General features: G+C 48.5%; 1 protein-coding gene across 1 annotated transcript in view; it reads left to right on the top strand.

Annotated features, from left to right (window-relative positions):
* Positions 1–12,301, top strand: part of LOC135903206 (uncharacterized) — a 258,736-nt gene that overhangs the window by 121,385 nt on the left and 125,050 nt on the right. The gene's annotated exons all lie outside the window — the stretch shown is intronic.

Raw genomic sequence — 12,301 nt, 5'->3', positions numbered from 1 at the left:
TTTCTCTCTCTTTTCTTTACAGCGCTTGGCGAACCGCCGGAGACGCAGATGTGTCAGCCTTTTGCCTTTGTCGATCTCCGTGCGTCTCCGGTTTTGTCTTTTGTTTTCCGCCTCCGTGTGGAGGCGCCTGCCCGCGAGTTATACTTGGCAATGTGGTGGCAATTGCTTTCCTTTTGTTCTTGTTTTCCTCTTCCCTATAGTTGCTCTCGTACGTAAAATTTGGAATGAGGCGGCTTCGCTTTGTTTCCTTGCGAAACAATGTGTTTGCCTTGTTGAGAAGAGAAGTAATGTTGCCGGAAGTCGCTTCCATATAGAACCTCCTGTTCTTTCCTTCCTTCCTTCTTCTTTTCTTTCTTTTTTTCTTATTACCCAAAGAGAAGTGTTTTTCGATCACGTACAGCGACGACGTTAAGAGTGGCGAAGGGAGGCCCGTCGCTGTTCCCCGAAAGTGCGTGTTTTACTGCGGACGACGTGACTATGCAAGAAAGCTGCAACTATGACATGAGCGCTCAGATGGGGGTACTCCTCTGCACGCTATACCTTTTCATGGAGTGCTTCGCGGCGCCAACGATCAGCGTGAAAATCTTTAAAACGTGTTCCTTCGTTATAAGCGCTAAAAATATAAATGCCATGTTCGCAAGATATATACCTCCGTTTACCCGCAGTTTGGATGAATTTTTGCAATCACTCGCAATTATTTTGCTGCGGTTTTTACTGTGTTATGGTTAACTGATTATATTTTCTTTTTGTCTGCCCATTGTATCACTTCTTGTTTGTGCGCTTATTATGAGCCCAAGTATACTGCATTACATAGTCGTTAACTATTGTGCAGTGCTACATTTACAGCGAAGCTGGTAGCCTCAGCATAGTTGGCGTAAGGAAAAAATGTGGCCCGATCCGGGCTGCAGTGCCGGGCTACGAGCAGTGGCTCGCGCGCCCGTAAGGCAAGGGCTTCAAGCAGTCGGCACAGCGAATCGAACAGTGCGCGTACATTCCTTGGAATAGCGCATACACCACAAAGAACAGCTTACATTTCAATAAAGAACAAGCGCAACACAATCATCCGAACCGCATGATTGATGATAACGCGCTCCTGATAACAATGCGACGCACGTAGCGCTCCGCGCATACGTTTCCCGGTGAAGATTACTGTTGCGCAATTTGCCGCACCGACGGTAGCTTGCGACGTGGGGAGTGATCTCCCTAGCCTTTCGTGCATAAAAGAACAAGCCTAGCCACCGATTTCATCGTTGTTGCAGCACCGATATATGGGCGGCGGCGTTCGATCAGAATTACCATTACTAACGTTACTCTAAATTACAGTTGCTACCATTATTCTTAAGCAATAAAGCATCGCGTATACCCTGCTCGACCCATGTAGTGGCGGTTTTCAACAACTTTGCCGGAGGTACACTTTCGCAGGACCGAGATGGCGAGTTAATTTCTTTTCTTCGTCCAGAACAATGCTGTCCCCAAGGTTCCAGTTTTCTGTTGGGAGTGGAGGCCCGCAATTCTTTGCGTAGACTTCGTCTGCGCCCTCTACATAGAGAGGGCGCAAACGCATCAGATACGGCTGCCTATATAGGCAGCCGTATATATAATGCTCAATAAATGTTGATTGGATTTGGTGACCAGCGCCAAGCAATGTGTTCCTGATGACACTTCGAATCTAGTGTGGATTAGTCTTCTATGCAGTTGATAGATTCTAGCGATACAGGCTCACGCGCGTTCTCACGAGAAGTAAACTTCGTTTGCTAAAATTTCTATAGATTCACTGTGCCACTTTGGTGCAGTTATTGCTCTCGAGTGGTCATGCAGTCAAAACAGAGATGAGGAGGTATACACCCGCAGGCCACGCTGGATTTCGACTAAACACTGCAGACTGAAAACGCACTCTAACAAAACGCGTATCGTTTCAGCGTAAAAAAAGAAAAAAAGGGGGAAGAAGAAACCGGGAGTCCTGGCACGTCGAAAGACGCCGACATGTCAGATGCGCGGCCTCAGCGAATTGCTCGGGCCAAGAGTGTGGCCGTGTTAAGCAGTAACTGGGGCCCGCTTATAGCGTACGCTTGAGATGAAAATGCCCTCGAGTAGTTCTCAGTGAGGGATTGCACGTCTTTATTTCAAAACGAAATAATAATGGAAAAATGAATGCTTCGACAGGGCCTCGGGGCATTGCTGATATATGTTTGTCCAAGCGCACGTGCATGTCATTCTTTGGCTAGTGTGTGAGTGGTGATTGACGTCGTCCGCTTTTAGTTCTGGCCCTTCCGGTGCCCAGCACTACTAGAATGTCAAATGTTTAGTTACAGTCTCTTTAATAACGACTCGAATTCTGCGACGGGTCGGCTAACATAACTTCATGTCGTGGCGCACAATAAAAGGACAAAGAGCTTACAACGGCGAGCTGATGTGATTGATCGTTGCCTACATTGCAGAGGATATATGTTAATCAGAAAACGCTAGGTGAGTCAGAGGAAGCGCGGTATACTCTCCATCCGCTGTGTATAGAGTCTTGTGTTTACCGCTTTCTTCTGCGGTGCATGGTTGCCTCCATCCTTTCACCATCACGTTTCCATGGCGATGTCGGCGCATTCGTCAGAGATGTATTAACGCGAGACCGTTTAAGGGCCCCCGTGCCGCAGGAAATCTAGCGCCGGCGTCCAGCGTCGGACGTCGTTTCCACAAATAATATGCGAGCACCCATACCCAGGCGCTCCATGGGACGCAAAGAAGTTACTGAACTAATTTAATTTTTCTATCTAAAGTACGTAGAAAAACCGTAAATTACGACTTACGCACAACTTACAGATATCATAGCGTCGAATGCACTTTGAATACACGAGAAAACGTAATTCTGTTACGCCAAAACTCGAACCCTTTTTCCAGCGTTTTTACTAGCCGTAAACCGGCCGCGGAGTCCGCCATTTCCGCACGCCGGCGCGAGAGTAGTTTCCTTGCAACACTTCTAGATGGCGCTCGCCTCCGTCGCATCGGGGACCACGCAACAGACAGCGTTTGTACCAGAAAGCCCGCCTCCGTGCACTGCGTTCGCCACGAGCGTTTCCCGGTAAACATTATGGTTACATACGCTGCAGTTGCCGGGAAGCGTAAGAAGCAGTCAGAGATCTTAGAATGCTATCGCGTTCCGCTCTCAAAGGCGAAACTTAAGCGCCCTCCAATATATATATATATATTGTGAGCGCTGCGACGACAGCAGAAGCTCCTGTTGCTCTTGTATATATTGTAAATATCCACTCTTCTATTCTCCTCCCTCTTCTCAATAAGCCCCCTCTCCCCTGTCTGTCTACTTTCTCGTGTACTGCCAGCTTTTTATCCCATTTCCTCGTGTCCCTGCTTTCCGACGTTCCCGTCGCGGTTCAGGTGTCAGCCGTCGGCTAGACAGTTACGGTGCGGCCTGGAGGACTCTCCGCTGCTTTTCTTCCGTCATATATATTTTAAGACCACTCGGACGACCCCGCTCCGCGAGCAGCAGACATCGGAAACCTGCATTCTCTTTAACTTTTCTTTCTCTCTTTCTTTTTGTCAGACAAGAGCGAACACTGTATACACTGTCGCCCGAAATATCCGGATCGCGTACCCCCGCTTTTGTGACGAAGGACCTGGAAGCGTGCTTTGCTGCACCGAGTGCAACCGCGTGGCGTTTACAGACACCCCAGTTCACGGTACACACATCGACGATAACGACGCCGATCCCAGTCTCCGTGCCACTAACCACTAACGCCGCGCGCCCGTTCCTCCTGTTGCATGCTGCTGTGCCGCTTGTCGAAGCGCCAGCCCGTTCGCCGTTTCGCCAGCGGGCATGGTCTCGCTACCGCGCCTTCCGGGTTTGACTTCGGTGGCCCAGTGCGCCGCGTTGCCCGCGCCCTTTAGCGTTGCTGCCGATCGAGGACCTCGTACACCGCGGTGCCTGGTCTCGCGGGAGAAAAGAAATAACGTTCAGGAGCGAAGAGAACCGGTCGGCACACATGCCTCCCTATAGCTGTTTTATAACGCGGCTAGAGGAGTTCGGAAAGAGGGCGTGAGGCTCCTCGTATGCCTTTTCCTCTTCTTGGCTGGCTTGGCTGACGTCTGGACGAGGGGTGCCCACCCTTGCAAGTGTCCCTTTTGTAAACTTATACGTGCCATTGAATTTCATCTCAACAAACTCTATACTGATGTCGGCAAACACTCAGGAGAGACGCGACAGGAATTCGTATGAAGATTCTTGTAGAGGCTAACGTTTTCAAGTGCCCGCGCGCATGAGTGACGCCGTTGGCGTTTCTAAAGCGTTGCTTGTGCCCCCGACTGCATAGCCCGGCCTTTCTTCCCATCGATTGGGCTCGAGTCTCGTCGGCTGCGACCCGGACGCTTTTGTGCATCCAGAGCGGGCGCGCTTTTCGCGTGACTTTTACAACATCGCACTGCAGTTTCCTACAAGAATATAGCCAAACGTAAACTGTACTGTCCAGTTGGCTGCACTGCAGTGCAGGCATGTTTGAGGGCGCCTCTGTCGGTATACTGCCAAGGATAACGCGCTGTGCCGCCCTGGCGAAAGCGGTTACCCAAATTTTGTATCGTGTTTCTACTGACGTCTTGCTGTTTTCAGTACACGTTGTGTTCAAATACGATTGAGAACCACACATCGCTTGAACAATCAATGCATATAGAGACGAGGCGCGCGTAGTGAGGGAGAGCGGACAAAAAGGGTGGGGAAGGGGGCGATAGCAATGTTCCAGGGTTCTGACGTCCCGTCCCATATACACGAGCGTGTGCCACACGCGGCAGCAAATGTTTCGCACGCGGGCCATATATGAATCAGTGTTTCTTTTTCAAGATGCGTGTAAAAGCATACTGGACCGTTATGCAGCATAAGCCGTGTCGACGCGCTCGTTTCTGCGATTTGGCGAGCGCGCTTTCGAGCCGTCTGCAAGGGCTTTACATACTACTGGATGTATATTATGTGTGCGCAGAAAGGGTGCTTGAGTCTGATTTCTTTTTCTTTATTATTATTTCGAATGCGCTCGTTGTCGCCTCGTATACGCCTAGCTCGACGGGTTGCGCTCATGCCAGAACGGAACTGAATGCGACCGCTGGCTGGGTGGCTCAATTCCCCCTCAAAAATTGTGCCCACTTTCGGAACGCCGGTCTTCCCCACTTCGCTGCTTGTTTGCTTTATACAGTTCCATCGACCGAGTCAATTTTGCTTCATTCTGGTCACGCAAGGACGTCACGAAGAACGACAGCGTCAAATTATCTTGTGCTGTGCTACGGCGCCTACCAATATGCTTTATCATCAAATTTGTGTGATTGTGTGCGTGTGGGTGCGCGCAATGTTATTTGATGTTATTTGCGGCTTAATTTGCGCGTGTGTGCACGCGTTCAAGGCGCCCGCATAATTTTGGACGTGCAGCTGCGACCAGAAGTTTCATAAACCGGGGGTTCTGCGAAAATATATTAAATTTCCGGATTTGTGACCGCTATTCGGTAAAATCGCACAACACTACATTTGCAATTACTCCTACAGGCACAGGCTGCAAATGCGAATACCAGGCCGCGTACCTCTAGGCTTCGGCAACATTAAGCTTTTTCTGGGGTCGCACGGTCCATAAACTTTTGACGCCGACTGTACAGCGGAGCCCGTTCATCCGCTTCAAAGCGAAATTTACTTCACCCACGCACCCACGTGCAGTCGCGTTCAATATGTAGTACACGCACGCACAGTTTTGGTGACTACCAGTATAATCGGAGCGGTGCTCTACGATTTGTTGTATGGTGGCGGGGCGTTGTTTTGGGGACGTTTCGACCACCGGCACCGTGTTACAGCACATATTGAACGCGACTCCGCCTTTTCTTTCTTTCGTTGAACGATGCGGCTGCTGTGACGCGGTAAGCAGGCAACCGCTCACTACATCTTATTGTCTTCTTACCTTATCAGTCATAATTCTCTGTGGCTGCGGAGTTTTGCTCCCCTGCGCACATGGTCATAGATAGGCTTTATCCCCAGTTGTGCTAGCCGCATTTCCATGGGGACAGGATGTCTATAGTCGGGCACTCAAGTCTGTTGCCCTCAGGTAGCGCTCGAACTGCTTTCTGTTCTCTCTCTCCCTCTTTCACTCCCCATTCCCCTCCCCACGTGTAGGGTAGCAAACTGGACTCAGTCTGGTTAACCTCCCTGCCTTTCTGTCTTCCCTTCTCTCTCTTTCTCTCTCTCTCCATGGGGACAGGCGTAATGGGGAAAATGTCCGTGTGCGTATGCTTCGGTACAAGAAAAAATAAAGAAATCATGGTTATGCAAATTATACCTGATTCTTTAACTATACGTACCGAAATATATTTTCCAAGTCGTACAAGCTGTATACCACACGTTTCTCTCGCGCGAAAGGAAGGCACTCGGCAGGTGTGAAGGTCCGGAAGCGCTTGAGATATCTTAGTTTGATATTAAAAGTTGCTCTCGGAATGCTGGTCCTGGCGTCGACATTATCGCGACGGCATTACACAGATCAATATTTACCCTCCTTCTATAGCATTAGGGCCAGGTATACGAGGACGTTGCTCATTAAAAGATAATTAAAATAAATAATAGCAAAGTGCTTCGCGCGTGACTTTCTGGCGGAGCGCTATAACCTGTGGCAGCAACGGAGCGAGCCGGTGTGTGTGATGACGTCATGTGGCATCCGGCGCCTATGTATGGATGGATGGAAACAACTTTATTCTGAATCCGGCAAATTTGACGACCCGGGCTCAGGTCTCCCATGAGGGGACTTCGAGGCCTTGCCTCGTCGCCGCCTCTCGGGCTTGCTGGACAGCCCACTCTTGTGTCTTGAGGTTGGAGCTGCGCAGAGGGGCGGCCCACTTCGACGCAAGAGCCTCCGGAGCTACTGCCATTGTAGCTGATGTAACCCGACACTCCCACAACATGTGTGACAGCGTCGCTCTAGTTGCCTGACATAATTTGCAAAGAGCAGTCGGGTATTGCGCGGGGAAAATGTGCTGCAATCGCACCGGACTGGGGAAGGTTTGTGTTTGCAATTGTCGCCAGATGACTGCCTGGCGACGTTTCAGCATGGGGTGAGGTGGGGGCAGCAACCGCCTGCCTAGCTGGTAGTGCTTGGTGATGTCATTGTACCTGACCAGGCGTTCTCGCGTGTTTTGAGCCAGCAGTTCTGAACTCGAAGAGGCGGTCTCCGATTCTGCGCGGCGGGTCAGTTCTCGCGCAGAGCGGTGTGCTACCTCGTTCGAGTTAATGAGGCCCTCATCGGTGGGGGTGGCGACGTGCGCTGGAAACCATATGATGGCGGTGTTATCTAAGTGCTGTCGACCAGCTTTCCTTAGAATCTGGAGAGATTCGGAGGAAATGTATCGAAACCGGTTCGTAGAAGGAATTGTTATATATATATATATATATATATATATATATATATATATATATATATATATATATATATATATATATATATATATATATATATATATATATATATATATATATATATATATATATATATATATAGGATTTAGCGGGAGTGCATACTTTCATTTAACGCAATAGGATTCGGAATTCATATATCATACCACGTTTAGGAGTCGTCGCAGACGCAGCTACGATTGCGTAATCTCGGATTGCACAAGCGGATTCGTCCCACTGCTCTTCGCCAAAGGTCACGCTCGAAAGTTGTCCGGGAAAGCCGCACGCGTGCGTTCACGCACGACCGACTCGGCGAATACGACAAAAGAGAGGAGGCGCGCGCGAGTGTCCTTTGCGCGCCCGTCACAAAAGAGGAGGCGGGGAAGGTCCACAAAGGCCCGGCCGGCGAAATCGACCCTTTTCGTCTTCGGTTCGGCGGCGGGCCGCTCAAGCGTTCGCTCGCGCCGGCGTCCTCCTCCCCTTCTTCCTGCGTTCCCCGCACGCACAATACTCACCGATCCTAGATCACTTTTGTTATGGGCGCGACGGAAACGATGTTGTATTCGTCGCTGGAGACGATGCGTAGGCTCGCGTGACGCATATCTCTATACCATACATGCGTGCCAGTTCTACTACTATGCGCGTATTGTGTATTACGAGAGTGTATGGGCACGAGACGCGAAGGGAGCAGCGCCGTTGTCGTCTTCTTCAAAAGCGCAACTCTTCGACGTGCGTCGTCTTTTTTTTTTTTTTTTGTCATTCGGGCGCAGCGCATTAGCGTGTGTGTTCCGAGTGCTTCGTGGCATATTGGACGATTCCCGTTCTTCTCTCGAACGTATAGCGTAGAGATTGCGGGGTCGTCGTTTGTTCGCATGGCAACCCGTGTGAATGTTGAAAACTACGCGAGTGACGATTCCTTGGTTCGGTACCGTTGCACCGAGGATAAATAACACCCAACAAGAAAAAACAAAGGAAAGAAAGCAAGAAATAGTAAGCAAGAAAAGAGAGAGGAGCGAACGCCAATGAGTGATATGTACTGTTAACGGACAGAGTAACCTTAACAATACCCCGTGACCTTAACTATAGGGTCCGTAGGAACGTCTCAGGACAGTTCGCGGTCACTGCGCTCAATGAATCGTTTCGTCCTTGCGTCTAGTCGGCGCAATTTGTCCTACATAGTCGCACGACGAGGCCATTTCCTGGTTTCCTGGCGAAACAAAGGGCCCCATGTTAGAGCACGTGTGCCGGTTTCTCGGCATCCTCAGCTCCGTGGCCGGTTTGCTTCGAAGCTGCAACGCCTGGGCGCACGAGACCTACAGAAGCAAATTGCATGTACAACCTCGATCGAAAGCTGCGAAACCGCGTTTCTTGAGGACTAGTCGACATGTGCGCAGCAGAATCGGACGCTTGCCATGAGGAAGCCGTGTGGGACAGAATACACTAAAAAAAATGTAAACAAAATCTGGCGTGTCATGTTCGCATAATGCGGAGCAAATCCCGTGGCCCATCTTATAGCTGCGCTCTTTAGTGTTGCTGCCTGAACTCCCCTGCTCGGCGTGGATCAACTCGGCGCATACCGCTTAGCTGTACAATGCTGCCTCTCGCAGCAACTGTCCGTAGGGCAGCGAAAGCTAGGAATCGGTTCAATCGACCAGGGGTGCTGTTCTGAACATCGGCGAAGTCCGCCATAATTCCGCCTGCGGAGTTCGCCGGCCATCTTGTCAGCTCTGATTGGCCCGGAGGGGGGAAAATGCAACCGTTACAGAACATGGCGATACGGCGAAATTTTAAGATGTCCAGAATATTACTCCGGAATAGAGATTCATAAGAAGGGATCCACCGTTCTCCGCCTGTCATCGTGGCCTCCCCAAGACACCGACTTGATGGAAGCTTCACGGAATGATCAGTGGCTCACAATGTACGACGCCTCCTCTTTTCGCAGAACACTTGCGCAGCCGGCTGTCATTGCTAAATGGCTGACACGAGTTATGATCTTCCCTACTTTTGCATTGACTTGGTGAAGCGGAGTATATTTACCCGTTTCCCCTCGGTAAAAGCATTGCATCAAGCTGTATAAGGGCAACATGATTGCGTAGATGCTCTCAGCGTGTTGCTGTGTATATTATACATACCTTACTCAGCAGCAGGTCGGGGCATACAGCCCCCAGCCCAGGCACACTTGTTTGTAGAGCGCAGGAGTCGTGTGGTCGAGCTGTTCTGAGAGAAATGAAATTACTCCGTGCAACTTCACTTGTATTATGCGTGCGTAGAACGCGCACCAAGCCATGTACTTTGCTTGTGATCGCATAACCGGTTGAAATAACTTTTTTGTTTGTTTTAGACTTCTGCCGAGAAAGAAGTTAGAAAAACGTTCGGATGGTACCCACAACTCGCACAGACGCTAGGCCTGGGACAGAGAGAAATTCATTTTGAACCATATCGGTAAATTACGCTTTGGAGTAACAAAACGACTTGAGCCACGAATGAAAGCTTGGCAAGCCAGAAAGTGCATGAAAGCGAAACGAAAATGGCGACGCTGCCCGAAAGTTTCAGCACCTATTAGCCCCGAGAATTAGGAGTGGCGCCCTCTCGTGAGTGACGTCACGGCCATGACGCCGCTCGCTCCGGCTCGCTCGGCTGCCGCGCGCGCTCGTTCCTTTCGTGTATGCTTGGGGTATGGGTGGCTCGAGCCGTACGTATTGAACAATACGTCGGCTTCTTTCAGCTGCCATACCTTAACCACAGTTTCTTCTTCAAAAGCGTGTGAGTCGAGAAACTTTGCGGCTTGGATATCGCAAGCTAAGTAGCGTTAAAGGGGTCTACTAGGTTTTGCAATGCATATGTGCGCCGTGTCTATCGGTAAATTTTGACTAAAAAAAGAATATCTGCAAATTCAACGCGCGAAGTTGTGTATGATGCTTCGCTAAACATTTAACATTCCTTTAGTATTTAGCTATGAGAGGCATTGCATTTTACGTGGAAGAAAAATTTGGTAATTGGCGTCAACATGTTATCTGATTTTAGAAAGACACTGCCCAGTGAAGCTCTCATCATGATTCCTATTACTCTGGTGTGTTGTTCTATTCAAATATGGCCATTCATTAATGCGTAAAAAAAAGTTAGGCGCGCATTTCTTATGAAAAAGTTTGCTGCTACTTTCATCCCCCTCTGAAACAGGCCTCCAAAAAAACGAATTGCTCATGGCTGCTAACACGACGGCGCGTCATGTAGAGTGTTTACATAGTTAATTCACAAACACCATAGTAGCAATCACCTGAAAGAAAAGTTTCGTTGTTAAGATCGAGAGCCACTCAATTGAAAGTGATGAAATGTTTCATAGTGGCCCTCAGTAGCCTTTATCGACAATATGGCACACCCCTGATCACGTAACGGTAGCAATCGACTGTCCGTATGGCGAGGCACGCTATGTTCGCGACACCCATCAGTTCACTACAACTTCGAATTAAAACCATAAAGCATGTTTTTTACAGCGCCAACTGGAATGGCTAAAGTATTCTCGAGCTACTACACCGCAGCTTAGATTTCCTGTATACAAAAGGAAAATTCAAGCACCTTCTGTCTTACCATGTCTCGATCCAGTGTTATTCAATTATACAAACCGATAACTATTCGCTTCGTCGGTACATAAAAGAGAACCTTGCAGGCAAATTAAGTTTGCTCCAATCCAATCGCAAACATTCATAAAGAAAGCACCACAAGCCTTGCATATACTTTCACTTGATTTCTGACCCTCCACCGGGGGAATTTCGATATCTTCAATATGTCCCATACTACTAATCATTGACGCTTCGACTTCTTTCTGGCTGCAGCGATGCGGTCCAGCAGGCATACTTCACTAAAAAAATTGGGCCGAGCAGCCTGTGTCAGTTCGCCAAACAGATTCGTCATGTATATTCCTCAAGCAGCAACCACCAGTAAATTTCTCAAGTGAGTTTGATTTGATTTAATAATTTCCATTTACACACACACATGTACAGAGGAGTGGTAAGTGGAGGTGGATGAGGGAAAAAAGTCGCACAGACGCGGCTTGAGGTAACCTCACCCCCTTAGGTACAATATGGCTGCATGGGGTAACACATCAAGCGCCATATAAATTACATTTATACAGTGGCCATGAAACATTGCAGTTATACAATATATGAAAGAACAGTGAAATATTTCCACCATAACAATGAAAAACACACTGCGGCATTGAAATAAATAAATGATATACACTAGGTAACATAGACAAAAAAAAGAGGAACATAACATACATTATTAATCATTAACAAACGCGCTCTAAAGAGGTGAGTTGATCGTGTAGCACGGAAAAGGGAATATATATTGGTACATTCCTATTTGTACTCTGTAAATAGCTGTAAACCTTCATTAACTTTACTTCAAGTTTCCGCCGCTTCAAAAAAATGAACACGTGAAGAACCGCCTAATGTTGACAAGCAGTTAGAGAAGCAAGTGAGGCGTGTAGAATCTAAGCTCCAGTATTAGTTAAGTCCCCGTGCTACTGCCGAGCGTTTCTGTGAGGAAATGCAAAAATTCGATATTATACCATGAACTACTCGTCGTGAGCAAACCTGTTTTAGCGGAATAAAATCAACGTAACTGCTGTAGAAGTCATATATAGCCAGCTTTGTGACATACTTGTTGCACCGCGGCAGGTATGGTATCATAACCGGATTCCTATAGCCTATGCTCTTGCGATTGTCTATCCGCGTATGAAAAACCCGCAATGGGCTGGTCTGCGTCGCTTCGGCTGGCACTGTAGCGTTGCCTTCGAGAGCTGCATTGTTGTCTAAGAAATTAGCTCTTTGAATAAATGTTCGCAAAGGAATACGACGTAAAAATATATTTGAGACGACCACTATAAGTATACAA

The sequence above is a fragment of the Dermacentor albipictus genome, chromosome 2, assembly GCF_038994185.2.
Source record: "Dermacentor albipictus isolate Rhodes 1998 colony chromosome 2, USDA_Dalb.pri_finalv2, whole genome shotgun sequence".
NCBI classification, from domain to species: domain Eukaryota; kingdom Metazoa; phylum Arthropoda; class Arachnida; order Ixodida; family Ixodidae; genus Dermacentor; species Dermacentor albipictus.
The sequence above is the reverse complement of the archived record's forward strand: the minus strand, read 5'-3'. Positions and strand labels throughout refer to the sequence as shown.